This window comes from Ambystoma mexicanum, chromosome 11 (assembly GCF_040938575.1).
Source record: "Ambystoma mexicanum isolate Mex_15411 chromosome 11, UKY_AmexF1_1, whole genome shotgun sequence".
NCBI lineage: Eukaryota > Metazoa > Chordata > Amphibia > Caudata > Ambystomatidae > Ambystoma > Ambystoma mexicanum.
Window position 1 is genome coordinate 587,133,833 of NC_090934.1, and position 19,307 is coordinate 587,153,139.

Sequence of the window (19,307 nt, forward strand, 5' to 3'; positions counted from 1 at the left end):
CGTGCAACACGCCCCCCCAATTTGTTTGCAAACACCGCCGTCCATCGCCGTGATAAGATCTAAGACATATCTATTTTGCATCGTCATCAGGCGCAGTGCATGGAGCTCTGTTTTTATGATGTTGAATCCTTCTTCAGTGTCGTTAGCCAGCTGGATGATCTCCCAGCGTGTTATCTGCAGCCATTTCGCGTTTGTCCTTGCTTGAACGCCTGGTGCTAGAAATGATGCAAAAAATGTCTCTGCAGATGAGAAAAGCTTGTACTGCTGTGGGATTTCAGCAAGGATTTGGACGAAATATAATTGGATCTTTTGCTGCGTGACAACTTGGTTCTCAATGTTTCTTCTGACAATAGTTCGTATGCTGGGGGCTCCGTGATTGTCTCATCGGGCGCTGTCGATGGTTCAGCCGATTGCCCTGCTGCCGATATGTCAGCCGATTGGCCTGCTGTTGAACTGTCAGCCGAAGGCCTTGCTGTAAACTGAACGTGACTCTCTGGTATCACCATTAGTGCTGAGTGAAGTGTGGCTAGGGCACAAGTGCCCCTCCAGGATGCTGGGAGATGCAGGTAACCTCGTTTGCCACAGATCCAGTATATGTCCATTAATGCAACAGTGCCTTTTTTCATATCTGGTATTATTAAAGTCTTATTGCACTGCTGTGTGGTTCCCATATTAACCTTCCCTTCTCCATGGAAGCAAAGTTTGTGCGGTATTTCCCTTTGAATCTTTATGGGTCTCTCCAGGGGTGTGACCCATGTCAGCTTGGTGATATGCTGTGACCAGATGGGGATGCACGTTTCTTTTGCCCACTCGTATGTTTCGTCTGGCAGCCCTCGAAGCCCCTCAGCTTTGCATTTAATCGTTTCATCATGCCACTTGTCGTCTGCATACCTTGTCCCTTTTATGATGAAAAATGGCTCTTGGAGGCAGATTACTCCTTGTCGTCTGCTGGTGCATGTTTGTTCGTTTTCCAATTTTTCCATGGCTACTGTGTGTGCCTGAAATGTTTTTTTTATTCTACACAGCATCAGATGAATCAAACATTGGGCCTCAGACAAGGGTACTTTCTGTGGGACTAACATTTTTGGGGTTCCAGTTGCATGAGGAATAAGTGAGCACACGTAGCAACTTTCATTAATTGCTTGCTTTGGTGCGGTGCTCATGTCTGAATACCATTTATTTGATTGGTCAGGGTGTCTGGGGTCCTCTATTTCATCTAACCCCAGATTGTGATAAATATCATATCTGTTTTTCCCGCCCCCCTTTTTCTCCTCCTTCTTTTGTTTTTTTAATTGGGTACCAACTCGTTGATATTGCAGCGGGAATATTGTGGACCATGCATCATTGACATGTGTGTATTACATGTGTGTATTCAGTAGTGGTTTCTGGTGCCGTGTGTGTGTGCATGCTTGTATTTCTGGAGTTAGTCAACCAATAGTAGTCGTCATTTACATTCCATCCAAGCTCTATTCCCTTAGCCATAGTATTACTCAACAATGGAATAACAGTTTTGTTCACGTGTAATTGTACATAGGGTGGTGTTGCATTTATGCTATTTGATTCAACATTATAAGTGACCTTCAAAATGGTTGTTACTCCAGTCCATATTAGTTTAGACCCTGGTTTTGTCATATTAGCCCCGCTCCCCCCTTTGTTCATTTCATTTGCCACGAATAAAACAACATTATACCAAATAAAATAAAACATCATTATTGCAAATAATATGGCAGCATATCTTATAACGCATTCCACATTACTTAATCTACTGGCCCTAGTGGCATCCCTATTTCTATCTAACATTTCAGCCTGCTCAGCGGTTTCATCGCATTGGCTCATGTTGAACCTATGTGGGCGAGACAAATTCGTTAAGTCATCATGAAGAGGAACATATTTGCAATTGTTCATTCTTTTTCATCTTTTTGCTCAATTAGGCATTTAACAATTTCTTTCCATTTATCATGTAAACAATGAAGAAAAATAGAAAAAATAACATGATTCGTATGAGAAAAAAAGATAAAAGAAAAGAGAGAGAGAGAGAAAGATAAATTATATATATAAAAAAGAAATTTTGCTTTTTTACTATTCTTTCCCTGTCTTAGTTGCAGTTTTCATCGTTTCACACCGTGTTAGCTATGCCATCCACACAGTCTGTTTCATTTTGGGGGAGTGTGACAACGCACGCCCTTCTCACATCTGAGAGGTGCACCCAGTATTTCAGTCCCTTCACTTTAACTGCAGTTGGGGTGATGTACACCACTGTGTATGGACCATGAAATCTTGGTGAATTCCACCTTCTTACAAAACTTCTAACATAGATGTGTTCCCCTGGCATTAAAGGCCCCTTCGGGCTATCTGCTGCTGGCATGGAGGTGTCTGTTGCTACATCTTCAGTGAATGGCGGAGCTGCGTACTGCACGCGTTAGCTGTGATAGGTATTCCTTAAACTCTTCCCCCATCACTGTGGCAGCCCTGTGTGCATCAGACGCCCTCCTAACAGGAGAGAGCGGCGTGTGCATTCTTCTCCCCGTCACAATTTCGTGCGGGCTTAAATGGTGATCCTTGCATGGTTGATTTCTGAGTTGGAACAGTGCTAGGGGCAGAAAATATACCCAATTGTTTTTCAACGTGCTACATAATTTTGATAAATTGCTTTTGAGCAGCCGTTTGATCCTCTCCACAACCCCATTGGCTATTGGATGATAAATCGAACATAGTTTATGTTTCACCCCCAGAAGGGAGGTTACTTCTTTGAAGAGATCATTCACAAAGTGCGTGCCGTTGTCTGAACGGATCACGTCACATATTCCCCACCGCGAGAATACTTCTCGCACAAGGAACTTGGCAGCACATTTTGCATCAGGATGGGGACAGGGGCCCGCTTCCACCCACCGTGAAAAAGGGCATACCGCCACAATCAAGTAACTCGCTCCATTACATCTTTCTCCCATATCGGCATAGTCGATATGTAGTTCTCTGAATGGACCTTTAGGGCGTGGCAAAGTGCCACGCAGAGTTCATAATGTCATTCCTGAATTGTAAGTTTGGCATGTAATACATTCAATCACAAATTTAGACAAGTATTTGTGTAGATTGGGAACAAACCAATCCTCCTGAATGTTTGAGGCGATGTGTTGTTTTGCTACGTGAGCTGGGAAATGCAGTTGTTGGAACGCTACTTCTAATAATTCTACAGGCATCACTACCTTGCCTGTCGTTTCCTGTCTCCAAATGAGATCTGTGGCTGATTGCTTACACCCTCGTTTGCCCTACAACTCCTGCTCTTCCGGTGGGGCCATTCTCTGGAGCTCTATCAATTGTGCTATGGGCGTGTTACTGTATGCTTCTGCTGGTGGTTCTGCTGTGGCTGTTTTTACATGGACTCTGATGTTGGTGTCTTATTGGAATACGAGGCCTCCTTCGCTGCTGCGTCGGCTACTGCGTTCCCCAATGAGACAGCGTCTGTATTATTGGTATGGGCTTGGCATTTAACCACTGCCACTACCGATGGCTCTGCTAAAGCTTCTATAAGTTCATTTAGTAACGTGGCATGTTGTACGGGGGACCCGTCTGCTCTTCTGAACCCTCTCCTTCGCCAGCGTGATAGCCCTGAATGAACTGTGGTGGTGGCGTAAGCTGAGTCTGAATATATTGTTACGGCACAATCTTTGGCTGTATGTAACGCGCTGATTAGTGCAGTCAGTTCGCTGCTTGTGCAGAGTAATGTGAGGGGAGGCGCTTTTGAACAATCACTTCATATGTGTCTTCTTCCATGCGCACTACTGCCATCTCCACATGTTTCTCTCCTGTCTCTGAGTTTATGGATGCTGACCCGTCTATGAAATAGATTTCTCCTTCTGTAAGGGCATTTTCTCTTGCTTTGGGAATGTCATCGCCCTCTCCCTCATACGTGCTACAATCGTGTTCCTGTAAATCCTCAGTTGTGCATGGCTCTGTAATGAATGTGGCTGGGTTCACTGTCTTGCATCTGACCACATGTACATTTGGACTGGATATTATTATTTCATAAGCAGATGCTCTCTGTGTTGTGAGAGTAGATTTTGATCTTTCCAAGATAGCAAATAATGAGTGTTCCGCATATCGTCACTGAACATCCCATTACGATCGTGGCACTTTTCTCAATGGCAAAGGCCGCTGCAGCGAGGGCCTGTTCGCAAGCGAAATGTCCCTGCATTACTGGGTCTAATATTCCACTGTAGTACGCTAATGGTTTGTGGCCTAGCGATGTCTTTTGTGTCAATACTGCTGTCATCAATGTTCCATTGCTGTGTGAAAACAGGAAAAATTCCCTTTCATAATCTGGATTTGCAAGGACTGGGGCATTTGCAATAAGGTCTTTTAATCGAGAGAATTGGGCAATTGTCTCAGGTGTCCATTTTATTGGGGCCCTGTTCTTCTGTGCTTCCTTCAGTGCTTGTAGCATTGGCCGAGCTAAAACAAATAATAATAAAAAAAAAAAAAAAGTAGCATTGGCCGAGTGCATGCTGCATAATCGAGGATCCATTCTCGGCAATAGTTACATATGCCAGGAAATTTCTGCATGTCCTTCACTGTTTTTGGTATGATAATGTGTGGAATGGCAACAGCTCTGTCTGGTAGTATTCTTTTTCCATCTTTAGATATTTGCTGACCGAGATATACAGCGTCTGCAAGGCAGTATTGTAACTTTCCTTTGTCCACCTTGTATCCCTTGGCAGCCAATACGTTAAGCAGTGTTATCGAGTCTTCTCTACACTCTTCTTCTGTTTTGCTGCAGACGAGTAAATCGTCTACGTACTGTATAATGGTGCTCCCTACATCTATGTTGCCGATGTCTTCTCGTAGTACTCTGTTAAAAATGCTTGGGCTCTCGCAATACCCCTGTGTGAGTCTGCGGTGTTCATATCTACTGTTTCCTAATGTAAAGGCTGTAAGGTACTGCGACTCTGGTGCAAGTGGCACAGTGAAAAAGGCATTTTTCAGATCAATGACAGTGAAGCAAGTTGCCTCTTTTGGTATACTGCACAATATTGATGCCGGGTTAGGCACTAATGGGAACTCTTTTTGGATGATGTCATTGAGTGGGCGGACATCCTGGACCATTCTCCACACCCCTCCTTTCGTTTTCTTAATCGGGAAAATCGTTGTGTTGCATGGGGAAGTTGATGGCACTAAGATACCTTGGCTTAGAAGTGCATACACTGTTTCTCTAATACATTCCTCTGCTTCTTTGGATAGTGGGTATTGTTTCACTCTGGGTGGGAGGGCACCTGGTTTCAGTTTCATCTTTATGGGAGTCACCTCATGCAACAGTCCCACATCGTGTGGCCCTGTAGTCCAAATATCAGGTGCTACCCTGGCCATGTCTTCCTCAAATATTGTCAGTGGGGCCTTTATGTTAGCCATGAGTGGGTTGTGTCTTTCTCTGTATTGGATCATAATGTCACATGGTACGCTTACTTCCATTATTATTTCTCCATCCTCCTCGTAATCAGTAAACAATTCATCATCAGTTATATCTTTTAGCATTATGTTAGGCTCTATGCATAGCACACTTCTCCACTCGCGTCCCTGCGCGTCCAGGCCTATGACCACAATGCGTTTGTTGGAAACTTGAACTGCCTCAATGTCTATAGATATAATTGTGCCTGGCACTACATCTGTTGGTGTGATTGGGCATAATATGAAGTCTGATGGTATTCTCCACTCTTTTTGTGTTATTTCAGGCACTACTCGGGCTAATACCTGTATTCCATAAAAAAACATGTCCATGTCAATGGGGATCCCTCTTACTGCAACCTCCTTTGTAATCGTGCTTATTATCAGGAGTGCTCGTACGGGGCATACCCCTGGCGTCGAGCACACTATCCCTCTTTCAGTAAAGGCTATGGTCATGTTTAACTTACTGAGCAAGTCTCGTCCCATCAAATTGATTGGCGCGTCTTCGTAATACAATAAGGGTGCGCGCACTGTTTTCCCCCTACTGTTGCATCAAGATCTTTTGTGTGCAGAACTTTTAAAAGAGCCCCAGAGAACCCCTGCGTCTCCAAATTTCTTCCCGAGAGCTGAAACCGCCCTTCTGTGAGACATGATTTTTCCGCTCCAGAGTCTACCATAAAGATAAACTGCTTGTTTCCTATCTCTGCCGCCACTAGTGGTTCCTCATTTGCACTTTGTGTTGTGGATAGGACTGGACATGCAAGTGCTCCCTGTGGGCTGTCCTAGTCTTGGTATCTTTGCTGACCTGGCACTGAAAAAACGTTGTCACCTACGACCGTTACGCCACGGAATGGTGCAGAGGCACGGTTTGCGGCCGCTGCAAAAGGGTTATTGTTTATGTTCCCTATTGAGTTTTGTCTTGCCATGGGCTGTAGTGAATTTTTCTGTTGTGGCTGCTGCTGCTGTTGTGGGGCTGGCTGTCTTTGTTGCATTTGGGGGTCATAGTAGTACTGATCTTGTTGTCCCCCTCTCCCCATTGGAGCTCCACAAGGGCTACCTGGGTGTGGGCAGCCCCACCCTTGTTCATTGTTCATGGGCTGCTGCTGTTGCTGCTGAAAATACCCTGATGGTCGCATTCTACAATCTCGTGAATAATGTCCCCATCTTCCACAATTCCAACATGACCCCTGTTGTCCTCCTCTTGGTCCTTGCCCACCATACCCTCTGTTTCCCATCCCTCCGTATCCTCCCCTCTGCCCACGGTACCCACCTCTTCCTTGGGCCGGCCTGTTCTGCCACTGTGATCCTTGGCATGGCTGTTCCTCTCCGTTCCACTGTCCTTGGTCCTCTCCAACCCACTGCGCTGCTATCCCAATGGTCTTCCTCCCGCGTTTTCCTCTCCTTCGTTTCCTCTGTCTGCGATTACACTGGCAGTAATGGCGGCAACCTTCACTAATTTCGTCTGCACTAACTTTGCTTCGTCGGCCAGCCTTTTTTGCGTGACCTCCTTTTCCTTCTCTTTGATCCTCCTCCAGTGGTGTACAATTATGCTCTGAATTTCGGGCTACCCTTTGGCTTCGATCTCAGCTATTTTATCCAAGGCCTTCTGCACCTCTTTCGGCAACCCCTTTTTAATGATAAAATAAAATAAAGCTGTTAATTGATTTCATGCCGTACCAGTTTCGCTTCTCCATAAGTCTTGCACTTGCAAATTGAATTGCGCAGGGTCCTCGTTCTCCTCCATTTTGCACTGCATCACTGCATGTAAATCTGGACGCCTGGAAATGCACGCTGCAATGCATCCCACACTTGTGCTCGAACATTATTGAATGGTGATCCATCGTGTCAAACACAGCTCATTGTTACTCCCGGGAACCCTGCCCTTTCCCAGATTGTGTCTGCTTGGTCCCCGATTGCTGATACTAATAAGCTTTTCACATCACCTATAGCTAACGGCACTCCTGCCGTGTTCTTCTCAAATACATGTATCCACTTACCTGCTCCTCCCGTCAGCGGGGGGAGGAGTTTTAACAGGTTGTTTTTGTCCATTTGGGCCCACGGAATATAATTTGGCCTACCTGCTCCTTTATGTATCAGTGGCATTTGTAGTTTTTGTTTCTTTCCTGTTTTGCTCGTTCTCCCTTTTTTCGTTTAACTTAGCAGTATGTTCCCTGTCCTCCCTGTTCGTTGTCTTAATCTACCTTGCCATAATGGTGGTGATAGTGTGTCTGGGTAATGGCAGTTTGACAGTGGGGAACATTCTGCGGCAGCTGCCTCTTAGTATTCATCTAAATCATCCCATACTTCTTCTATTTCTGACTCTAGCTCGTTATCATCCTCCCAGTTTTCCTTGGGTTCACTTCCTTGTCTTTCACCCAGATCTCCACTTTGTTGATTCTCCGGTGTATCTGGGCGTATAATTCTCACTGGTTTGTTATTCAATTGGAACAGGAACTGTCCTGACTGCCACTCTTGTTCTTGTCTTTGCTGTGATGACGTCCCTTGCGATGCTATAGATTGCCCTGATACCGAGGCTGCTGGGGTTGCATTGCTTACTGCCCCTATCGGAGGTGTGAGATCTGCCAGTGACAGCAGGGGTACCTCCCCTCCCCCTGGCAACATTTGCCCTTTGTCACATAGAGCTCTTAACCGTGTTATTTCCATTTGTGCATGTGCTAGCTGGCGATTTAAATTGCCTGTTAAACGTGCTATGTCCACAGGAGGCGCACTTGTGGGGCCGTATACGCCTCCTTTGTCATATGGTGGAGGGTCGGGGGCTGTTGCCCCGCCCTGAGCAGTGGGGGTGGGTGGTATATACAGGGGTTTACTAAACCCTACTACTGGCCTGGTCATTAAGGGATAGATTTTTGTTACTTCGTTCTCGGTTGTAGTTGTTGAGCACTTCCCTTTTGGTGTCCCGCTTACTTCTTCAGGTATTTTCTGCTTTTCTATCATTCGGCTGATACCTACCTCTGCCTTGGGGGTAACTTCCTCGAACATTCGCCATAAATCTAACACTTCTCTCCGGTTTTGTAACTGTTTCCCTTTGTATCGTGCTAGCAAATGTGTTGATACTAGGTCCAACACTCTTTTGTCGAATGACCCTCCTTCTGGCCAAATTGGTATAACCCCATCTCCTTTTATCTCAGTGATCCACTGATCGTGATACTTCTCTATCCTGTCACCATATAGTGGAAGGTGCTGGCAAATATATGCCAGTGGTGTTACTCCCCCCACGGCAATGTTTCTTTTCCTTTCTTGTGTGTTCTGGTACCCTTGAGTCCCTTCCCCCCTCTCACTATGTCAGTTACAATATGTGAAAAATACGTTCTTTATCAAAGCTTGCAATTATGATATGTCACATTAGCTGTTCTTTCTGAGAGGTGTTCCCTGGTCACCTTTCACAATTTATTTCTTTGCCTATTATTTATTAATCAACAATTTACTTGTATTGAAATAATTTAGCGTGTTCAACAAGACATATGCACAAAGCAGACCGACAAACATATAATCATGCAACATACACATGCACTGCCTGCGCGCGTTTGTTCTTTCCCTATTCCCGTTACTGTCCCTGGCTTTTCTTCTTCCCTATTCTACCTACTATTTCGCATTCACTCCCCACCTCTTTCACCGTTATTATGTCTCAAGATTTCTTACCTCCACGGAAAAAGAATATTCTAAAACTACTCCGAGTCTACTCAATATACGAGACCCCTACTATTTTTCTCTTTATCTCTATTCTGCACTTGGTTGGGACAAATGCTATGCGGCGCCGCCTTCTACCCCGTACGGGCTAGGATACCACTTCTCTTCTTCTCACTTCTTACAACACCTAATGGCCATATAAAGGATAGATCAGAAAAGCCTCACCATCGCTCACACAGACCCTATTCTTAACTACCTTCCCTTTGTTTGCTAATTCCCTTCTTCCCGTATTTTCCCCTTACCTTCCTTTGGGGTCTTTGCAACCAGGACTCCACGTGTTTAGTCAGGTACTCCGAGGGTCGCCGCTCACGGCCGGACCTCGCTCAGGTCCGTCCCCCAACCAAGCCGTGGCCTGCCTTGGCGAGCAGCCTTTTCGATCAGGTATTCGTCAACTGGGAACCCTTGACCCTTTCTTCTTGGTGTGCACAGTCTGGTCAACCGCGGAGGCGATGGTTTTGCTGGGGGCGCCCTGGATCTCGTTGCCGGGCACCTCTCTAAATCACGTTGCGGGGGTCACCAAAAATGTAGGTGCCTTTCCCCGGCTTACTACGTGTGAGAGAAAATAAAATAACCAACCCCTTTCGGGGAAGAAGGCACCGAGACCCAGCTGCAAGAGTTCAAAGGATGGTTTATTTCTCCAGCTAGGAAATAACCCAAAAAACCTTCTCCACACATTTACATCAAACTTGTATATATATCAATTAAAGTAACTCTAACAAAAAGTGCTAAGTGGACCCGATTGGCCAGGCGGTGTGGTGCTGTAGGTATGGGTGGCATCTCTTCCTTCTGGTTGGCTGAGTGGCTGACAAGATGATGGACGTCAAATATCTTGTGTTCCACGCAGGTCAGAGTCCGGTCACTGTGGTCACTACCTAAGCTAATATGTTGCATTCGAAAAACACTAAATAACAAAGGATCTAAAACATTTTATGCTACTTTTCATATTTCTACACATAATAATTATTGTCAGTACAATTGGGTCATTAATGGCTTTAATTGGAGGCCTTGACCTTATTGTGCATGTAAAAGAATCAAACTGTGTTTCACATATCTTCTAAGTTTCAGACCTATTAGTATAAGTAAAAACATATATTGTAGTAAAAATGCTTAAGGTTAGTAGTGGGTGTGTTGGGTGGGTTTCGCAGCACAGGCGAGGCTCTGGCACTTGAAAGAAATACCTTACAGGGAGCGCAGGGTCAGGATGGCAATAAATTGTTCTAAATGGGGGTGGGTGGCTTGCACGTTTATGGGGGCGAACGAGCAGAAAGTGCTTAGCTCATCCTGGTTCACATGTTGGTTCTCATGCTAGCAGTGATCTCAGAGGAAGAAAACTGTATCATATTGGTTGTTGCAACTTTCTCCGGCTTCAGCGTGAGACTGGGAGCGCAGAGCTTTCCTTCGCAGGGGGAGTGCAGGGGTGGGGGCCAGCCAGCTGCCTGCACGCCTTTTGTGTGTGTATGTGTCTGTCCTTGGCTGCTGCGGTGGAAGGGAAGCTGAGCATTGCTGTACTATCGCAGTGAGGCCTGTTTACCCAAGATGGAGTCGAAAGGGGGCACAAAGATGGATGCCCTGTGTCCTGCTCAGTAGTCCCATCTATGTAGCGGTCAGCCGTCGTTAACTTTACATAAGGGCAAGGGGCAACCCCACTACCGGAGGCACGTGGTCCAAGCCTTGTACTGAGGAGCGTACGACGCAAGGGGGCCTGGGGACCCCTCGCTCCCATACAAGAATCATGCAGACCAGGAAGTAACTGTGTACAGTGACTCCGCCTATGTGACGTCCACAGTACATGCAGGTCTAGCGCGCTGGAAAAGGAGGGGCTACCTCTGAGCGGACGGCATGCCAGTGCAACACGCAGCCTTATTGGACAGGTTGATAAAAGCACTACAGCTCCCAGTGGGCATAGCGGTCGTTAAATGCGCCGCCCACGCCAAGGGGACAGATTTCGTGTTTCGTGAAAACCATGAAGCGGGCACGGAAGCCAAGTGCATGGCATCCAAAACTGAAACAATCATGGACGTGGAGGTGGCACATACCCAGGAGAGGATGATGGTAGCGCGAGCCACACCTGAGGCCTTTAGTAAAATGGGGCAGACTCAGCTAATGGAAATCCAAGGGGAGGCACCTCAGCAGGAGAAAAATTTGTGGAAGCGTCGAGGGTGTTCGTTAAACCCCTCTCACAGGTTGCGGAGGCAAGACAGCACTGGTAAACCAGTGATGCCTGTCACCCTGCTAAAGGTAGCATTAGAACAACTACACTACCCCATCCATATGTCAAAAGAAAATCTAGCTGCAATGCTCGCAGAAGACTACTTCACACCGAATTTAGCAGAGCATGTTACATTTTTCATGGTGAACTGCATTAGCTGCCAACAGTTCACCGCTGGGCACACATTAAAAGTAGTGAGAGGAGTTATCCCCCGGCCGAATGGACCATTCCAGCACTTGCATATCGACTATGTCGACATGATTCAAGTGTGCAACGGGTACAGGTATTTAATTGTGGTGGTGTGTACATTCTCTAGATGGATAGAAGCAGGTCCCTGTACACACCCAGACGCTACCTGTGCTGCCAAATTTCTAGTGAGGGAAGTGTTCCCTAGATGGGGGGTGTGCAAAGTAATGAGATCAGACAACGGGACTCACTTTGTTAATGCAGTGTTCAAACAGATCAGCTTGTTGCTTGGTATAAAGCACAAGTTGTCGTCGGCGTATCACCCGGAGGGGAATGGGATATGTGAGGTTGATCTACCATCATTCAATTTTCTTAACAAATATCAAAAAAAGCCTTCACAAGTGCACAGCCGCCGTCCAGATGATCGAATTCCTCACACATTCTTTCTTTTCTAACTGTTACGTTTTATCTTTTAGATCTATTTTTTTCACCTGCTTTCATTTTTGTACTTTGCAATATTCTCAGTACTTTTGCAATATTCTGTCACAAAAGGCTCATGGAGCCGAGATTGTAAATAAATAAATAAACATAAAAATCAATGTCATCGATTTGTTGTGGTGGCAATCAGCCCACGCTCTGGCAGCTTTGATTAGCATGCATAGTACTCTTCAGCACCTCCATAACAACATAAAATAATAAGGAGGCACACTGAAGAGACATTTGAAAACAACAAAAGGAAAGGAAGGAAACAAAAGCGAAAACATCATTGGTTTTCTGGGGTGACATGGATAACTTCTGCACTGTGACCAACAAACGCCTTTATCTCCAGCTCACCTGGTTGCTGATCCTTTGACTGCCAAAGCTATTGGCTAACAGAGGAGCAGGGACATCCTAATTATTTGTCTGTTAATAGGCAGAATACAAACATTTGATAAAACTATAGGGGCTAATTGGTTAAGTTGCACGCAAAATAATAACTTTTTACATCTTAACTAAAATACAGTCATTTATATAAGAATCCTATAGCCTTTAATATTGTCTATTTTGCAATAAGTTAAACAACTGTGTCTTAATCTGTGCATCAGTTTTCAGAATGTATTAAGAATTATTAACATTGTTTACTTTAAAACGCTCCAAACCTGCACATCTCTAAAACCAACTTGCAATCCCACCCGTCTAGCTCAAACATCTGACACTCTAAACATTGGGAGGCTCATGTTCTATAAAATTGTAATTTGACGGTGGCGAGCCGTTACATGTTCACACACACATAGGCAGCTCCCTGCCACCAAACCTTTGTCATTTGCACGGCGCAGTCCAAAAGTGCAGGGCAAAAGGAGGTATACATGTGAGTATGGCAAGTGGCACTCGCAATCGAAATTAAACCCTGCCTGACATGCAGATTTTAATTTCAATTGTATAATTGAATCATTGTACATGCTGCCTGCCATGCAGGCATGGCAACCAGTGTGCACAATGGATCCCTATGGGGTCTGCCTGCTTTATGCTGGTGGATAAAGCTGGTAGGCCCAATAGGGAAATACATCATTTGCTCGACATGAAAATCCATGCTGACAAATGCTGGAGCAATTGTATGCTGGAGAGGAAGGGAGGCTGGAGGCAGGGAAGGCAGGCAGCGGGAACGCAATTTGCGTTCTACCTCTCCTCTCTGGCATACAAATGATTGAAAATGGGGTGTGACATAAGAAACATCCACCCAAGCCTTATGGAAAGGCGTGTGTGCATTTTTCTTATGGTATGCCACTAACGCACATGAGCCCTTGGATGTCTCCATCTGGGAAGAATATGCTTCCGGTGTACACAACAAAACACACCTAGAAAACACACATGCACAGATGCCAGTTACTTCTGGTTCTGCAGGCACGCACACAGCAGCGCACAACACCTGTCTTTTCCCTTTCTCTCCCTTACCCACCTCACCCCAGTATTCCTTTCATAGACACATGTGTGCATGGAAACCATAAACATGGCAACAGTGTGTGGTATTAATCAACATAACATAACTTAAAATAATCAAATTCCTGCAATATAAAAAGTTGTAAAGCATATCATACAAAATATAATTGTACATCTTAACCATTGAAAAGGGCATTATTGATAATGGGTGGAGTGCTGGAGGTGCACAGAATCAAAGGGAAAGGGTATGATTATGTAATGTGGGTTATTTGTAAAACTATCACCACTATAATAATATCTGGTTTTATATAGTCTGTACAAACCCACAGGTATCTAAGCACTGAAATAACAGTTGATATAATTATCACGCAGCGTGGTACTCCATTTATTGACCCCTGAAGGATGAAAGGCTGAGTTGAACCTGCCGGGATTCAAACCTGCATTAGCAGGTTGTGCACAGATGTCAGAAGAACAAGCGCTCAACTCGCTGTGCTATCTGACCGGCTATGGTGGCATCTTGGCACTAACCAAAAGATAATGTAGGTGATTAGTCACTATTTTTCATGGCATGATGTGGTAACATTGGGCAAAGATAGGTATCAATCTTCTCAAGTATGGTGATCTGTGAGCATATCATTTTCTTATTCTTATTTCAAAATCTTATTTCTGCCATGTTTAATTTCTCAGTCGCTCAGCAACTACATCAATGCATTTCCTTCAAAGTATACATGGGAATTACCAGGATAAATTGATCAAGTTTTTCCACTGGTTATATAAACATTTTTAGAACAGAAATCAGTTTGTTGCCATTTCGTCATGTTTGGGGGGATAAATTGAACAAAAAGAAAGGGACTGCTACCATTGTTGGTACTTGTTTGGTTATTGATTTGAAATCTAGTTGTATCAACATATTATCACAAGTTATTCATTTACTGTGTATCTCACATCCACATGCAGAACACTGCAGTGTATCAAATAGGTCATACATTTGGATTATTTGTAAGTGTTTATTTTTAACAAGAAATAATAATTTTTGCTCTATATGAAAACATCAACAAAAACTAGTCAATTTAAAACCTACTCATAGGTAGGGTACATGATTAAAGTGAAAAGATGGAGGGTGATGATGTAGAACGAAAAGAGCAAAGACCCAGTGCAGGTGGGGAACAAGTAGATTGAAAGATTGTTGGAGAGTGAAACAAAAAAACTAAGATGCAAAGGAAATACTCATGACGTAAACATTTCCTAAAATATCGACGCAGGAATTGATTTTCAAAATTGCCCAAGTGCTTTCTTCATAGCAATATAAGATTTTAAATTGTACCGAAACAAAGACAACAATTTTACATACTTTGCCAATCAAATCATTTTGCCTATAAATACATATGATGAAACAATATTAAATAAACAAATATATTTGATCATTAATGGCAACTGACACTGGGGGTGGGGGGAATGTGTGCTATTGTCCATTTTGGACAAAGAATTTAACAAAAAAAACTAAAGAAATGTGCATCTTAGACTAGCATAACACTACATGTGCCACATTATGAATTTGACAATGCAGGTAAAATGGTGGTACACTGGCAGTAATGCTACCACTTTACCACACCTATTAGCTCTGAGTTTGGAGTTGAAGTGGATCATTTAGCTGGAGTCAAGCCATCCACTCTACCTCCCAAAATCATTAGATTTATCACGGTGGATTGCAGCTCATGGTAAATACAGCAACATCCCCACAAAGTCCGACGGACTCCAAAGATGGGGAGTAACCCAACGTTCAATGCACTCGTACTCCTGCTGTAAACCTACGGGACCGAGTGGCAGAAATGAATGACCAACAAACTCGTAATGAGGCCCTATGTATTTTACTAGATGTGGGAAATGTATGGGCTATAGTTACAGGATTAGTGCCGAACGTTCACCCAGAGTACAGCACCACACATTAACTCATCAGGCACAGAGCAATATTGTCTTACTGTGGGTATAGTGACACTGTAAATCCATATTTTCAATAACACAAGAAAATTAGAGCCATCCAGGTCCATGTTTTTGGTCTTGCCCTCGTAAACTGTAACATGAAAAATAAAGTCACCAACAGATGCCAAAGTCTGTGAAAAAAAATATTTTTGGTATTACAGGCTCAACTAACCTTGGTGAAATACTGTTTTCAGCTGTTTACTAAAAATACACAGCAAATAATAGCAATGACTGACCAAAGAGATCCAAACTGAGGAAATAACTTAGATACTGCCCTTATATAATACATTGATCATCTGGGAAGGATGACACTGTGCACATCTTTCAATTTAAACAAATGGTGACATTCTGAACCACTTCCTCTAGGCCAACCGTGTCCTGCCTGAGTGTGCACTGCAGGTGTTATGTACCTTCTTTTTAGTATGTACTTTGTGATGATGGCAAGACTTTGGGCCTCATCACGACTTTGGCGGTAACCCTTAAATCCGGCGGTCGCGCTATTACCGCCGGATTTAAGGGTCCCCCAAATCAGGACTTTGGCGGATTTTGCCCCAGCTCTTGGCTGGGGGGAAATCCGCCGAAAATTCACGCTACTACCGCCGGCGGGAAATCCGCCGGCGGTAAGAGCGTGAATTTTCCGCATTGAGCCCAATGGGGAATGGGGCATTCCCGAATGGGCTCAATGGGGAATTACATTACCGCCAAACTCGTGATCCGGCGCTATTAGCGCCGGGGAGTTCAGCGGTAGGGCTAATAAGTGATCAGGCCCTTTGTGTGGTCTTTGTAAGTATTAAAGGAGAACACTGGTGATGTACATGTCAAATAACCCCCATATTTCGATGCAATGTTTCTAACAAATGTAGTAAAAAAATAAAAATCATATTAAGAGGATGTTGGTGCTGATATGAATTACTGTCAATTGAAGCTGCTCAAGATTCCAAGTTCCATAATGCATTTGGTACATATTCGAAAGCCCAGACTGCTGCTGTACATGTGTGGGGGAGGGGACAGATGAGTAACAGTTAGCCACGACTAAGACCATGCCACATATTTGGTTAGGCAGACTCACTTGAGCACAGAGTAGTACTGTTCTCAAATGAACCAGTTAACTGTTGAGATTAAAAAATTATTTAAAGGCTAGCATAAATGATGTTAAGTTTGTTCTTGGCAAAGAACATTTTGAAAATATATTATTTTGGTTGTTAAATGCCTGCCATAAAAAATAAAATAATGGAGAGCATAGGTGATGAGGCTCACACCCAGAACTGTTGACTGCTTGTTTCCCATGGGCGAGTGCTCTAAAATGTAGTCAGGCAATGCTTGGCTAGGACCCATATCTGAGTGACTGCATGCCTGAAAATGGTTTGTTTATGAGTGTTATGGACAAGGCATGCATGTGTTGCTGATTTAACCCCGTTTGAATGACAACGAGATACTCAGTGGCAAAATGATAGACATTATGTCACACAACTCTATCAGTTATTTATTAATGATATTTAGAGGCCAAAATCATGATGGGGTGTTTTGATTAAATGTTTTAAGGCACTAGAGCAGACTTATATGATATTTCATAAAGTCACTCTCAAGTACTGTACTGGGGAATGGAACCAATGTGAGCTTAGACGTCTCTGCAGTTAAGAGGGTCAGAGACCGGCAGCTGTAAAGATAACCCAGGGTTAGGCATATGGGGCACCCAAGCTTGACCCTATTATTCCTTCCCCAGGTCAAGAACTGTTTGCTACCCAGGTTTCCCATTATGTAGTGTCCACACTCTCCCAGGGTGTCTCTATACAACTCCTTCAAAGCTGGGAAAGCCACACAGTCTGCACCACACCACAGCAACACTGAGCAGTACTCTCTGGTCTCTCGTTCTATTTGATACCTTCCAGGACCTTCTAACTACTTACTACTGGCTTCTGACATCGAAACCCTCATCTGCATTGAATGCCAATACCACTGGATCTTCTGAGACCTTAAGCCAGAGGCTGTGTTAGTTCCTGGTACTAAAGAACTGAATGTTTGAAAGATCCAGGCTGAACGCTTCAAAAGAAACCCCACTGTACAATACCAAACGTGTACCCTATGCGACCAGTTGGCAGCCACGGACGGTACCGTCTGGGCAAGTTTGCCATTTTTATCCAAATGTGACTTCTTTCACCCATATTTTAATATCTGGACGCAGTTCTTAAGAAAGGGACCATAACGAACTAGACCACAAGAAACAAACCAGTAATCCCAGAAACACATGGTACCCGAACATCACCTCTACAGACACACACAGGGAATTTCTCAGCTTAGTCAATGATCTCACAGCTGGCCTGAGGCATGAATCCAGAAATTTGGGGATTTCATTGAAAAGCAATACCTTTTTCTTTCCATAACCATTGACCATGGATTATAAAAAACTAAAATATATATACTACACCTGCCTGAACAGTTGTTTAATCAAATGTAATAAACTAACACCCTGTATCTTGACCCGCCCCACTCCACTCCTGAGAGTTTGACCTAGATTGTGCAACCACATTTACCAAAGCTGGATAGTTTAGAGAGCCCCATGTGACTATTATGGGAACAGATCGCCAGTTCGACCACGGAACTCCGAGAAAAATCCAGGCAGACTGTACCAGCATAAGGAATTTGCCTTTAACCACCAAAATCTTTCACGGACCCACATGGTTTCATTGCCATTTAATATTTCCTATTTAAAAAAATATTCTTTTGTTTATTGCTTGTCCGTAACTCGCATTTGGGAGCCACAACTCCACACTTACCTCAGTTTTAGAGATCATTCTTTTAGCCCAATATCTCTGTCTGGGAGTATTGCATCCTTTGGACCCCACATAGACAGTATGCGGGAGGGGACAAAGGATTCTCGTTGTTTATTCATGGATAAGCTGAAGGTTCCATGTGTTAAAATAGCGGCAAAAATGGCTGTGAAAACAAAATATCGTGGCAAAAAGGCAGTGGTTTTGCCGCAGCAATCCATGTGAAGGATGCGGGGGAGATCCCCGCAACCTTTGGACCCATTCCACCATTTAAGAGGTGTGGGGACACCCCTGCAACCTCCACTCCCCTTAAATGGTGTACACCTTTAACGCAGCAAACCACAGCATTTTTGCTGCGATTTTTTGTAAAGGCAACATTTTTGCTGCGATTTTATCACCGCATACCCAGCTGAAGGGTCTTGCATTTCTTTCAATCAGAACAACATTTGGTCCAAGAAGAGTTGCTAGACAGTTCTAGCCTTTCTGATTGGACGAAAACACCCTAATTGCAGTCACAGTGGAGCTCATTTTGGATTGTTTCGTAACATGAATGGAAGGTGTAAAAGCCTTGACTAAGGCTTTAATGCCTTCCAGCCACTTAACGCCACATTTGCATGCATGTGTATGGTGGAGAGGAGGGGTGGAATGCATCTAGCGGTTTCATACCTAATACCTCCACTCAATGCAATGTTGTTTTCAACATGGATTACAAGCCTCATACTCCAGTATTATTTGCCTGTTTTCACCACTAACGCTAAACCTGTAATGAGGCCCTCAGGATGTGATTGCTGGGTGGTGATAGACGGCACTTTATAAACAATATAAGCACTGAGCACAAACAGGTCTGATAATGACACATATAAAGAATGAGTGGGTGGGGAAAGACCCAAGAAGCAGACCCACGTAATGTTGTCATTGCTTGCCCTGTCTGCTATGATATACAGTTCTGCTCTATTTCGGCTTCTTGGCTCTGCGAAAACAAGACAATAAAACGGCAAAAGGTATGTTAATAGGAGCAGAGGGATTTCAGAGAGGAAACATATCTTCAAGACTGTGAGAATTTAGCCTCTTGAATTTGAAAAGGCATCAGGGAAATGCTAAAT